The sequence below is a fragment of the Panthera tigris genome, chromosome X (assembly GCF_018350195.1).
Source record: "Panthera tigris isolate Pti1 chromosome X, P.tigris_Pti1_mat1.1, whole genome shotgun sequence".
Classification (NCBI taxonomy): domain Eukaryota; kingdom Metazoa; phylum Chordata; class Mammalia; order Carnivora; family Felidae; genus Panthera; species Panthera tigris.
In genome coordinates, this window is record NC_056677.1 from 85,115,514 (window position 1) to 85,128,901 (window position 13,388).

The 13,388-nt window shown below is 38.4% G+C and overlaps 1 protein-coding gene across 1 annotated transcript in view; it reads left to right on the plus strand.

Moving 5' to 3' along the window:
* The window catches only part of IL1RAPL2 (interleukin 1 receptor accessory protein like 2), a 1,066,898-nt gene that overhangs the window by 545,525 nt on the left and 507,985 nt on the right, over positions 1-13,388 (plus strand). The gene's annotated exons all lie outside the window — the stretch shown is intronic.

The window sequence follows — 13,388 nt, forward strand, 5'->3', positions numbered from 1 at the left end:
AGCCCTGCCATCTGCACTTAGGATCTTAAGCTCCTCTCCACTGATTCTCTATTAAACCCATTCCAGTTAGAATTTTGTTTTCGCTACTGCACCAAAATTGCTCTTTTCAGTCTCCAGTGACCTCAGTGATGCTAAATCCAGTGGCCAGGTCAATTTTCACTCCTACTTTTACTTAATCAGTACATATGGCACAATTGATCACCCCCTTATTTTTGACATATGTTCTTTAACCTGACTTCCAGAGAACCACACTATCCTACTTTTCCCTGTACTCTGTCAATTACCCTTTCTTAATTTCCTTTGCTGGTTCCTCATAGTTCCCCTGACCTCTTAATGTTAGGGGACCCTGGTGCTTGGTCCTAGTTTTCTTTTCCATGTCTATCCATACTTACTCCACCCATGATTTGTTTATACAATCTCACAGTTTTATCTCTCACGGTTTTATCTACCATCTGTACACTGATAACTCCAACACATATACCTTCCAGCCCATATCTCTCTCCTAAACTACAGAATCTTTGTTTGTTTGTTTGTTTTGTTTTTCTTCCAAATTATTATTTAAATTCGAATTAGTGAACATATAGTATAATATTGGTTTCAGGAGTAGAATTTAGTAATTCATCACTTACATATAACACCCGGTGCTCATTCCAATAAGTACCCTCCTTAATTCCCATCACCCATTTAGCCCATCCCCTGCCCACCTCCCTTCATAAACCCTCAGTTTGTTCTCTATTGGTTTCTTATGGTTTGCTTCTCTCTCTCTCATTTTTTCCCATCCCATTTGTTCTTCTGTTTTGTTTCCTATATTCCACATATGAGTGAAATATGGCATAAAATACAGAATCTTTTATCCAGTAGAATTTTCAGCATATTCACTTGGTGTTAAGACCAGTATGTCCCAAACTGAACTTCTGATCTTCTTCCTGTCTTACCATGGATTCCTAGAAAATAAAACCTGAGGCAAAAGCTATTGTGTATTAGCAACATAGGAGTGAAGGAAAAAGGTAGGGAGGCAGGGGAAAAAGGAGATTATTTCATGATAGTTGATCCAGGAGGAGAAATAGAGAATTTCTTTCTCAGCTCCTATATCCCTTTGGTCAATATATTATCCCACAGGCTCTTAACTCACTCAAACTTTGGGGATTACATAGACTGTGCCTTCCATACCACTGCTACCATTCTGGTTCAAGCCACCATCTCTTACCTCTGTTGTTTCAATAACTTCTAATTGGTTTCTCTGCTTTTCTACATGACTCTCTTCAATCTTTCTTAATACCAGTATTCACATATGTTTGTGTTCTACCTAGGACCTTCCAATGGTACAGCATTTCATTTGGAAGTAAATTCAAGACCTTTCTAGGGCTTACAAGGCACTTTGACCTTACTGTTTCTCAAACAGGTATACTCTCAGGCAGGTATACTCCAGCTTTAGGGTCTTTGCCCGAACTGTTACCTCTGTCTGGAATACTTTATTCTCCTAGAGCTACATGACTAACTCCCTCATTTCTTTCCATTTTACAGATTCTTCTATTTTAGCCTCATCAGTTCATCTTCTTTGAATATTTTATTTATATATATTCTTAATATTCTCTTCCACTTAGTTACCATTCTCATACTCCTGATATTTTTTACCTTGCTCTGATTTTTCTTTTTACATAGCAATTATTAACTTTTTTGATATATATATATATATATATATATATATATATATATATATATAAAATTTACCTATCATATTTGCTATTGATTTTCTGTCTCCTTAAGCTATGATGTAAGCTTCTTAAGGACAGAGATATTTGTCTTTTTTGCTCCCTGATATAGCTCAAGGGACTATAGTGTATGGCACATAGTAAGTGCTCAGCAAGTGATTATTGGATGAATCAATGAGCTATGTCTCATTTAAAGTCAGGCAGCCACATGATATCCAAATTATTGTTACCGTATAGAAATATAAGACAAATATTGCTGTATCTTCTGATTTTTTGAAAAAATCCTCAAATCTGAATTTTTATATGCAATTTCCTAAATTTAAAATTTAATTTTTTTTATTTTGCATATTTTTTATATTTTGCATGTTTAAAATTTCTAAGCTCCCCTCCCAAGAAACCCTACTCAGAGTCAACCAGTGGACTCACAGTTTACAAATTCTGAACTACTAGGTTTTGACTCCAACATTAACCTAGGGAGTAATGGTATATTTTAGTTATATGACCTGTGCCTTGATTTCCTCACCTGGAAAATGAAAATTTGTTTATTCAGCTTAAGATATTTTGAACAATTGCATTCGGTATTTGGCATATAGCATTGAATGAGACAGATTAAAGTTCCTACTCTCCTTTGGGGTGCCTGTCTGGCTTGGTTGGTGGACCATGCAATTCTTGATCTCCAGGTCATGAGTTCAAGCCTCATGTTGGGCATAGAGATTACTTAATAAAAAAAAAATAAATAAAGTTCTTACTCTCCTGGAACTTAACTTCTAGAGTGGGGGAAACATACACATACATTTACAAGATTATGTTGGGTAATACTTATGATGAGAATAAAAAGGGTCATATTACAAGAGTGACTGGAAGGCCATTTTTAGTTGAGTGATCAACAAGGGCTTCCAAGAGAAAGAGACTTAAAGCCAAGACCTGCATGGCAGGAAGGAACCAACCTTGTGAAGATCTATGGGAATAGTGTGCCAGTCAGTGAACAACAAGTGCAAAGGTCATGAAACAGGAACAGACTAGTTGTATTCAAGAAAACTAAAAAAGGCCAGTGCGGGTGGAGCACAGTGAGCTGAGGGGAAATGGTATTGGATGAGGCTGGAGAGGCAGGCAGAGGTCAGATCCTGTTGCATATTGTGGGCCAGAATAAGTTGATTTTTATTAGTAATCCGAGGCAAATGGAGAGTGTTATATTTTGTCTGTTTGTTTTAAGCTGGGGAATAAGATGATCAGATTTCTATTTTTAAAAGATCACTGTGACTGCCCCAGTGAGATTGGACTGTAGGGAGACAAGCAAAGAGACCAAGTTGGGAAGCAATTATATCATTTGAGGGGGAGATATGCAATGGTAAGCTTGGATTGGGGTGGTAGCTAAGGAGATGGGGAGAAGTTAATGGATCCAAGATATGTATTGAAAGATGAGCTGACAGGACATACTGATGCACTGGCTGTGAGAAATGAGAGAAATAGTTGAATAAAGGATGCCTCTTATGTTTCTGACTTAAGCAACTGAGTGAATCATGGTGCTCTTAACTGAGAGAGAGAACAGTTGAAGAGGAGTTGAAGCGTCTACCTCGGGGAATACTGACAAGCACTTAGCACCAAAGCTGACATAGAGTAAATGCTCAACACATTATCTCTTATTTCTGTTTTTGGTACTGATACCACTATCACTACTAGCTCTGATTTTTCAGCCCTTACTATATGGCAAAAACTATGTCAGTAACACTATGAGGTAGGTCATATTATTGAAGATGGTAAAACTGATATTCATAGAGGTTAAAGAACTTGCCCAGTGATACATGGCTATTAAATGGTAGAGTTGAGACTTGGACCCACGTCTGTGTAGCTCATACACATAATTAGATTTTTTTTTACTGTATTTTCTTTTATTACCCATTTTTACTGTTCTTCATAGGTATCAATATCTGTATATTACAACAAATTAGATATGTTTAATTCCTGCCTGTATAAATTTCTGAGATTCTATTTTGAGTTTCCACTGTATAAAATATCATATGGTGATGAGAATGAGTCTATTGATTAAATATGGACAAGAGATGACAGTGAAATAGAGCTTCTTAGTTCATGATAAGTGAGGATCAAGTTAAAGCAGACATTTCCAGAGATAAAACCAGACTACTTGTCTTAAAGAGTTTGGAACCCTTTGTGATCATTTATGTTTCCAAACATTATGTAGACATGCTTAAAAGTTTTCTTTATTTTTTAAAGTTTATATTTATTTTTAGAAAGAGAAAGGAGAAAGAGAGCAAAAGCAATCAGGGGATGGGCAGAGAGAGAGAGAGAGAGAGAGAGGGAGAGAGAGAATCCCAAACAGGCTCCGTGCTGTCAGCATAGAGCCCAACATGGGGCTCGATCCCACGAATCATGAAATCATGACCTGAGCTGAAACCAAGAGTTGGACACTTAATTGACTGAGACACCCAGGCATCCCAAAAGCTGTATTCTACCAAAAAATAAGAGATGGAGGAACTTTGATGGAGGTATATTCTTAGCTGACTTTCTTTTTGTCTGTTTATACTCTGGCTTCCCAAATTCCAATATAGAAGATTCATGATGAATCAGTTAAAGAAGCATATACATCAATATATGACAAAGTGCTAGAATGAATATAATTAGGTGTCCTGAATGCAAGGGTTATGTTTTTCAAGAACATATTGCATATGTTCTTGTTCAAAAGCATATTATGTTTTTCCAGAACATAAAACTGGTTCCCTCCATTCATCCTAAAGGTAAAATATTGCATGCTGGTAGAAAAATGAAAGCACATTCTTTCCTAACCACAGTTTTATTTTGGTTTTTAATAAAAAGGATACTTTATAGCAGATATCATTTCAGATCTTAGGTATCTATCAGTCCTTAAACAAATATTTATTGAGCATTTATTCTGTGAAAGGTACCAAAAAAAGCAAAAGTGAATGGCAGGCCTCCTGCCTTCCAACAGATTAAAACAGGAATTAGGACATGTATACAAATTATAATCAAACAAGTAAAACTCAAATATAAGACAGGATTCTATGTGGTTCAGCATATAATTGTATCCTAGGAAATAGTCCAGCAAGTAAACAATCTTAAAAGGTTTAATCTTTAGGTATTTACTGTAGTCCTTTGAAAAGCATCAAGGGGAAGCCAATTTGTAATGCCCAGCAACCTTTAAAATCAGTTTTCCATATTGCTTTCATGCTCAATATCTTATACATACTATAGCTACCCAGAAAACTCTGTAAACACTGCTCATTATCAACTAAAAAATTCACTCTGGAATGTATCTTCTGCAAGTTTTCCCACTTTTTTTCCTTTTTCATCTTCTATCACTTGTTTTTTTTTTCCTTTTCATTTATTTTTTGTTTCAAATTTTTATTTAAATTCTAGTTAGTTCACATATAGTGTAGTATTGGTTTCAGGAGTAGAACTTAGTGATTCATCACTTACATATAACACCCAGTGTTCATCACAACAATTACCCTCCTTAATACCCATCATCCATTTGGCCCATTCTCTACCCATCTCCACTCCAGCAACCCTCAGTTTGTTTTCTGTGGTTAAAAGTCTCTTGTGGCGCCTGGGTGGCTCAGTCAGTTAAGCTCAGTTCGTTAAGCTTGATTTCAGCTCAGATCATGATCTCATGGTTCATGAGTTAGAGCCCTGTATCAGGCTCTGTGCTGACAGTGCAGATCCTGCTTGGAATTCTATCTCTCTCTCTCTCTCTCTCTCTACCTCTTTCTCTCTCTCTCTCTCTCTCCCTCTCTGCCCCTCCCTTGTACTTCTCTCTCTCTCTCTTTCCCAAAATAAATAAACTTAAAAAAGAGTCTTTTATGGGTTGCCTCCCTCTCTTTTTTCCCCATTCCCCTATGTTCATCTGTTTTCTTAAATTCCACATATGAGTGATATTATATGGTATTTGTCTTTCTCTGACTGATTTATTTTGTTCAGCATAATACACTATATAGCTCCATCCACGATGTTGCAAATGGCAAGATTTCATTCTTTTTGGTGGCTGAATAATATTCTAATACATATTTATACCACGTCTTTGTTATCCCTTCATCAGTCAATGGATATTGGGCTTTTTCCATAGTTTGGCTATTGTTGGGAATGCTGTTATAAATATCGGGGTGCATGTGCCCCTTTGAATCAGTATTTTTGTATCCTTTGGTTAAATACCTAGTAGTGTAATTGCTGGGCCATAGAATAGTTCTATTTTTAACTTTTTTTAATGTTTATTTATTTTTGAGAGAGAGAGAGAGAGAGAGAGAGAGAGAGAGAGAGAGCATGGGGAGGGGAGGGGCAGAGAGAGAGAGATGGAGACACAGGATCCAAAGCAAGCTCCAGGCTCTGAGCTGTCAGCACAGAGCTCGACATGTGGCTTGAACTCATGAACTGTGAGAGCATGACTTGAGCCTAAGTTGGATGCTTAACTGACTGCACTACCCAGGCACCCCTATTTTTAACTTTTTGAGGAACTTCCACACTGTTTTCCAGAGTGGCTGCACTAGTTTGCAGTCCCACTAGCAGTGTAAGAGGGTTCCCCTTTCTCCACATCCTTGCCAACATCTGTTGTTTCCCGTGTTGTTAATTTAGTCATTCTTACAGTTGTGAGGTGGTATTTCATTGTGGTTTTGATTTGTATTTCTCTGATGATCAGTGATATTAAGCATCTTTTCATGTGTCCATTAGCCATCTGTATGTTTTCTTTGCCAAAATGTCTATTCATGTTTTCATCCATTCCTTAACCGGATTGTTTTTTTGGGTATTGAGTTTGATAGGTTCTTTATAGATTTTGAATATTAACCCTTTATCCAATATGTCATTTGCAAATATCTTCTCTCATTCTGTAGGTTGCCTTTTAGCTTTTTTGATTGTTTCCTTTGCTGCGCAGAAGCTTATGATCTCAAGGAAGTCCCATTAGTTCATTTTTGCTTTTTTTCTCCTTGCCTCTGGAGACATGTCTAGTTAGAAGTTGCTGTGGTTGAGATCAAAGAGATGGCTCCCTGTGTTCTCCTCTAGGATTTTGATGGTTTCCTGTCTCACAGTTAGGTCTTTCACCCATTTTGAGTTTATTTTTGTGTATGGTGTAAGAAAGTGGTCCAATTTCATTCTTCTGCATTTGCTGTCCAGTTTTCCCACATCATTTGTTGAAGAAACTGTCTTTTTTTCCATTAGATATTCTCTTGCTTTGTCAAAGATTAATTGATAATATAGTTGTGGATCCATTTCTGGGTTTTCTATTCTGTTCCATTGATCTATGTGTCTGTTTTTGTGCCAGTACCATATGGTCTTGATTATGACAGCATTGTAATATAGGTTGAAGTACAGAATTGTGATGCCTCTGGCTTTGCTTTTCTTTTTCAAGATTATTTTGGCTATTGAGGGTCTTTTGTGGTTCCATACAAATTTTAGAATTGTTCTAGCTCTGTGAAAAATGCTGGTGGTATTTTGATAGGGATTGCATTAAATGTGTGGATTGCTTTAGGTTGTATAGATTTTAACCATATTTATTCTTCCAATCCATGAGCATGGAATATTTTTCTATTTATCTATGTCTTTTTCAATTTCTTTCATACGTGTTTTACAGTTTTCAGAGTACAGGTCTTTTGCCTCTTTGGTTGGGTTTATTCTTAGGTATCTTATTATTTTTGGTATAATGGTCGATGGGATTGGTTCCTTGATTTCTCTTTCTGCTGATTCATTATTGGTGTATAGAAACGCCAAAGATTTTTGTATGTTGATTTCGTATCCTGACACTTTACTGAATTCGTGTATCAGTTTTAGCAATTTTTTGGTGCAGTCTTTCAGGTTTTCTACGTAGAGTATCATGTGATCTGTGAATAGTGAAAGTTTTCCTTCTTGCCGATTTGGGTGCCTTTTATTTCTTTTTGTTGTCTGCTTGCTGACTCTAAGACTTACAGTACTATGTTAAATACCAGTAGTGAATATGTTTTCACTCATATATGGATCCTGAGAAATTTAACAGAAGACCATGGGGGAGGGTAAGGGGAAAAAAAAGTTACAGAGAGGGAGGGATGCAAACCATAAGAGACTCTTAAATACTGAGAACAAACTGAGGGTTGATGGGAGGTGGGGGAGAGGGGAAAGTGGGTGATGGGCATTAAGAAGGGCACCTGTTGGGATGAGCACTGGGTGTTGTATAGAAACCAATTTGACAATAAATTATATTTAATATAAAAAATTTAAAAAATACAAGTGGTGAGAGTGGACATCCCTGCCTTGTTCCTGACCATAGAGGAAAATCTCTCAGTTTTTGCCCATTGAGCATATTAGCTGTGGGTTTTTGTTTATGGCTTATATGATGTTGAGGTATATTCCCTGATATTATCCCTACTTTGTTGAGGGTTTTTATCAAGAACGGATGCTATACTTTGTCAAATGCTTTTTATGCATCCATTGAAAGGATCATATGGTTCTTATCCTTTCTTTTATGAGTGTGGTCTATCACATTGATTGATTTGAGAGTTGAACCACTCTTGAGGCCCAGGAATAAATCCCACTTGATCATGGTGAATAATTCTTTTCATGTACTGTTGGATTCAATTTGCTAGTATCTTATTGAGAATTTTTTGCATCCATGTTCATCAAGATATTGGCCTATAATTCTCCTTTTTACTGAGGTATTTGATTTGGGAATCAAGGAATTTTGGCCTCATAGAATGAATTTGGAAGTTTTCATTCCATCTCTGTTTTGAAATAGTTTGAGAATAGGTATTAACTTTCTCATTTTCTTGAAATGTTTGGTAGAATTCCCCTGTGAAGCCATCTGGACCTGGACTTTTGTTTGTTGGGGGAACTTGTTTTTTCTTTGTATAAAGCTCTTGCTTCTCCGTCCAATGTTACTTAATTAAACTAGCACTCTTCCTTGCAATTTTTCAGCTTTTTCTTTCTATACACCTGTTATGCACAGTTAAATCTCAGGAACTTATATGGCATACCAAAAATCTCCACAGAAGTTGCTGGATTTGGAAAGACCTATGCAGCCAAAAAGAATTTTATCTTTAGAGGCAGAGGAAAGCTGCCAATACTAACAATGTTTTTTATTCCATCACACATAAAAGAAAGTGAAAAGTGTGATATAAAAAAGATAGAGATATTGGTCAACTGGGTGGCTCAGTCAGTTAAGTATCCAACTCTTGATTTCAACTCAGGTCATGATCTCACAGTTTGTGGGATCAAGCCCCAAGTCAAGCTCCACATGGAGCCTGCTTGGGATTCTGTGTTTCCCTGTCAACGTAAATAAACTTATTTTTTAAAAGAAAGATAGAGGTAAAATAATAGTTGAGATTAAGGAAAAATAGATTTTGACTTATAAAATCAGGGGTGTTTGAGATAGTTGTTGAGGATCTAAACAGGTGGCAATAGTGGAGGCCTTCCCAGGCAGATGGAACAGTATTCAAGGGCAAGGAGGCAGTAAAACATGGTCTGTGCACAGGGAAAAACAGGGAGGTCCATTTGGCTGGAATCTGGGTTTATCAAGGCCTTTTTACTGAATGCAAAACTGACAATAACTAATCCTTGCTCTATGGTGGTTTCAGATATATTTTTGGACTATGAGACTTTAAGAGACTAAGACACTGACCAAATCTTAGAAGTTAAAAGATACAACCAACAAGTGCCTTGACTTGCAGGCATATAACAATGCATGTTTTTAGGAGATGATGTTTCCATGGAGAAAGCGTATGTTTAAAGGGGGATAAATTTATGATTTTTTATGACTCCCCTTATTAACAAAAGGAGATGCTGCTGATCTCAACTCTGTCAATCAGAATGTGCACTCCAACTTGTTTTCTCAGGGATGGGGATGAATTCACGTGGAACCATCCCCACTCTTTCACCACTGTGAAAAGTGATCCACCTTGGCAAGATAGTGGTTAAAATTTGGTAGGTACAGCCTAGATCTATGGCTATGAAACAGAGAAAAGCTGAATAGGAGAGCAATGTGGAATTCCACATCACCTTGACCTCATTAACACAAGACCCAGGTTAACACTAATCTACACCTTCTTATTTCCAGACCAGAACATACTCTTTACTAGTAAGGCAATATATATTTAGTTGGGTGGAGAGATGCCACATGCATCTTGTTATTTTTCAGCCCCATTATTCTGTCTTTTCCCTGTGTCTTCCTCCAACTCCACATAATGGAGAGTGGTTTGGCCACTCTCTCTCTCTCTTTCTCTCTACCCCTAATTCCCTCTTGCCCTCCCCCCTTCTTTTTTAATCCCTAGACTACCCCCTCCCACAGTTTACACACATAAAGTAGAGCAGGCTTTCCCTACATGCTTGTTGCTGACTCATTGGCTGTAATCTTCAGATCACTAGGGTTTGAAGGTTTTTAATTTGGCCACATGAACCCTTTTTCCCCCTGATATGTTAAATTTTGCCAATAGAAACAGAAATAGATAGCAGGAAGGCAGTTATTATGATATGACATCACAAAGAATGATGCCCAAAACACCAGCATTTAGAGCAGGGTGCAAAGTCACAGAAAATTCTGATTTTTAAGGCATTTAAGGAAGTTTCCTATTAGGTAATATCTTTGTCCAAACACTCTGGCAAAGTTTTGACCTTGATCCCACATGACATAAAGCAAAGATGAAAAACTGTTGTTTCTAAATAAAATATGACTTGAGTTATTTTTATTTTCCATTATTTTAGAGAAAGGTGTAGACAAGTTTGACCTCCCAGAGTGTGGATAGGTCATTAGAAAGAAGGTCAAAGGTACCTTCCCTGGTCATTCCCTTTCACTATTTTACTTGTTACTATCTCAGATGCAAGCTCAGAGAGCATCATTACCATTTTTACAGAGGAAAAATCACTGTTTTTCACCAAGACATTGGCACCTGCAAAATTTTCATTCCCTTCCCTATTAGAGCTGGGTCTTTCTTCCAGCACCATCAGTTTTAAAGCTGTCTTACTTTTTAGCTACCCATATCACTAAGCATGCTAGCCCAAAGGCTCAAAGGCCAAGTACAGTCACCTCTGTTGGGTTTGTTGAGGATATTTAGTGATAAAAATGGAATTAATTTTAATTTATTAAGTTCTTCTTGACTTAGGAAAAAAAAACTTTAAAATGGGTGTAATTCATGAAATCATGAAAATGTTCGTATCTTTCTTAAATCCTACCAATCATACACCCCAAATCCAAACAAACTGACTCTTTTCTTGAAAAAAATAAGTTATGAAAACAAGTTGTAACACCAGAGATTTGTGTCTGGTGCTCCTCCTAGAACTAGTCACCTTCCTTTCCAGCGGCCCTCCTAGGCTCTCTCATTGTCCTCCCCTTTGGTTTTCTTTCATTTGGGTCCTATCTTAATTGGATCCTCTGTGCAGCTTGATGATCCTTTATGCTATCCCACTCTCCACCTCCCACCATGAGTTATTCCTTAAATATGCCAATGCCCAGAAGCCTCCACCCCCACCCAGACCTTCCATCCTCACTCTTGGGTGAAGGGACACACTCTTGGATGCTGTCTAAGGGACACACAAGGAGAACCTCTTCATTTCCCTTCTTTTTGCCACACATATCAGTGTTTGCTCTCCTCTTCTCCTATCCCAAAGGAAGAGGTAGCCTTTGCAAACCACCTCATGCCAGCAAATTTACTTCCTTTTATTTTATTTGTGAACATTTAATAATTTTATTTTCACAACACAGAAGTATATAAAGTAGAAACCCTCTATCTCATTGCCCCATTCTACTTCATTTTTTTCTGAAAAGAAAAAAAAAAGTTTTTCCAGACATTTTCTATGCTTTTTCAAACATCAGTGTATAACATAAATCACACATAAACCTATAATATGCATATCATACTTATGCACACTTATGGAGCCTTGGGGGTTTTGGTTCACACGCAAAAATTGGCCTTCATATTTTATTTATTTAATAGTACAATGGACATGCCTCCAAAACAGTATACAGGGTCTATCTCCTTCTTTTACATATTTCTTGTGTTTTCAAGGTTTCTTTAGCTGTCTCCTTCCCCATGGTTCAAGTTTCTCCCAAATTCAAAAGAACTTTGTATCTCTCAGCTGTGGATCCTATCTCACTCCTTCTCTTCACACCCAGGAGTCCTTGATGAGCTTCCCTCACTGACTGCACATCTTTCCTTCCCACCTAAATCCCTGGTTTGTTTTCTGCCCCTCCTCCACCCATATTGCTTAAAAATCAAAAGTGAACACCAGACCAAGTGAATACTTTTTACCTCCTTAGGGCATTCCCTGCAGCCCTGGGCATTGCTGAGCATGCTCTTCTTGCAACTCTCTTCCCCCTATTCTGACTAGTCCTAAGGACCTTATTGCCTTAATGGTTCCCAACTAAGGGTGATTTTGCCCTCCAGTGGACATGTTACATTATTAGTTGTCACATTTTTAGTTGTCACAACGGAGGGGTGGGTGCTATTGTTACCAAGTGTGTAGAGGCTAGGGATTCTGCCAAGCAACCTAAATGCACAGCACAATTCCCTGAAACATGTAAGTATCCAGCCCAAAGTATCAAGAGTACTGAGGTGGTGAAAGTCTGAAGACATTTCTAACAAGTATAGGCCCTTTAATAACTAGCTAGGGATCTGGCCCCAAATCTTGAAAATGATTTTCTGTATCTGTTCCCAAACGAGACAACTCAAAGTCACACCCAGATACTGCAGAGATGTCCCAGGCCCATGACAACCTCAGTTTCTAGGTCCCCAGTCCCCAGGTAACATCCAAGCTTCCTCCAGTTGTATCAGTCTGGTCCAGGTATGACTCCTTACCATTTTTCCACCTGTAGGCTAAACCATACATTTAACCCTGCTCAATGCAGCTTATAATCATAAGAGGGGGAGACACAGACAACCATCACCCTCCCCCTTTCTTGGTTGGGCTATGTTCCACACTCTGAATTCACTGAGGGCTTTGTAGCCAGATTCTTCTCCCACTGTTAACCTGGTGATGAGTTGGGGGAGAGAATCCCTCAGGATGGCAGCATACTTTGGTCATTGGTCTAAACCAATAAACCCTCTGGGCACGATCAGCTGCTGACTCACCTCCTTGGTAGTGGCATGTGACTATACCCAGTTCTGCCCACTGGGTACTGGGGAGGATTCTTCTGTCATGGGGCTGAACAGCCATAGGTAGCAGTCCTTGCTTGCAGTTCATGCTGGCACCCTCTATATGCAGCCCTGGGGCGCTTGGGTGCTCAGTCAGTTGAGTCTGACTCTCGGTTTCAACTCAAGTCATGATCTCTCGGTTCGTGGGTTCGAGCCCCACATTGGGCACTTTGCTGGCAGTGCGGACCCTGTTTGGGATTTTCCTCTCTCCGCCCCCGCCTCTACCCTTCCCCCACTTGCGCTATAAACTTAAAAAAAGTATACACGCAGTCCTGAGATTCCCTTGGAGCAGGAAATCTCTGTTGTGTCATAAGCAAGTAGTTAACCCTAGGCCTGTTTTGATTGTTTCTTGTGATATAACTCGTTCAGAACATGAACAAGATTCCTGTCCAGTTTATTATTGGAGACTCATGGGATTCAGGAATCCCCACTACCTGTCACTCCCTGATGCACCTCCCCAGTCAGTTCCAACAGTTTCTTTGATGCCCTGTGGTTTGCACCTGCTCTTCTGGTATCATTTTCTGACTTGGAAATAATCTGGTTGTCCAGAGAAGGAACC